The 1066-nt window shown below is 45.9% G+C and overlaps 1 protein-coding gene across 1 annotated transcript in view; it reads left to right on the forward strand.

Moving 5' to 3' along the window:
* Bicral (BRD4 interacting chromatin remodeling complex associated protein like) overlaps nt 1–1066 on the forward strand; it is a 43341-nt gene that overhangs the window by 37891 nt on the left and 4384 nt on the right. The gene's annotated exons all lie outside the window — the stretch shown is intronic.

Consider the following 1066-nt stretch of genomic DNA (forward strand, 5'->3'; position numbering starts at 1 on the left):
CTTGTAGACCAGGCTGGTCTCGAACTCACAGAGATCCGCCTGTCTCTGCCTCCCGAGTGCTGGGATTAAAGGTGTGCGCCACCATCGCCCGGCCTCAAAAGCATTTTAAAATAGACCAAAAAGTCTGGGCAGTGGTGGTACACACCTTTAACCCCAGTACTTGTAGGCAGAAGCAGGGGGATCTCTGAGTTCAAGGTCACCCTGGTCTATAAAGTGAGTTCTAGAAGAGATAGGACGACATAAAGAATCCCTGTCTCAAAATAAAATAAAATAAATAGAACAAGCAGTTTTCTTTTTTTTTTTTAAGTTTAATTTTTCTGGTTATAGAAGTAATGTATTCTCTCTCTTTTTTAATGGTTTATTTAACTCATTTTATGTGCATTGGTGTGAAGTGTCAGATCCCCTGGGACTGGATCTTCAGACAGTTGTGAGCTGCCATGTGGGTGCTGGGAATTGAACCCAGGTCCTCTGGAAGAGCAGTCAGTGCTCTTAACCACTGAGCCATCTCTCCAGCCCCACAAGCAGTTTTCTTTCTCTTTTTCAAAAAACATTATTGTGAATATTTGTGTATGGCTGTGTGGCTAGACACACCCAGGACACAGCACCCGAGTGGGGTCACAGGAGAGCTTTTGGGTGTCACTTCTCTCTGTTCTCTGTGAGATCCATGGTTGGACTCGGGATGGCAGGTGTGCGACAAATACTTCAGCCTCTGAGCCGCCTCACCAGCCTGAGCTCTAACACTTTGTTCTGCCTTGCTTAGGTGCCCAAGTTGATCTCAAGTTCACGTGTCTAAAGCGATGCTCCTGCCTCCGTCCCCTGAGTAGCTGAGATTCGAAACTGAAATCATAAACACCATAGTCCATGGAACATAAGTGTTTATACCATCTATAAAAATTATTTTAGAATCACATGCTGGGCTGGAAAGATGGATCAGTGGTTAAGAGCACTGGCTGCTCTTCCAAAGGACCCGGGTTCAATTCCCAGCAACCACATGGTGGCTCACAACCATCTGTAATGAGGTCTGGTGCCCTCTTCTGGCCTGCAGGCATACACACAGACAGAATAT

Source organism: Microtus ochrogaster, linkage group LG2, assembly GCF_000317375.1.
Source record: "Microtus ochrogaster isolate Prairie Vole_2 linkage group LG2, MicOch1.0, whole genome shotgun sequence".
NCBI classification, from domain to species: Eukaryota; Metazoa; Chordata; class Mammalia; order Rodentia; family Cricetidae; genus Microtus; species Microtus ochrogaster.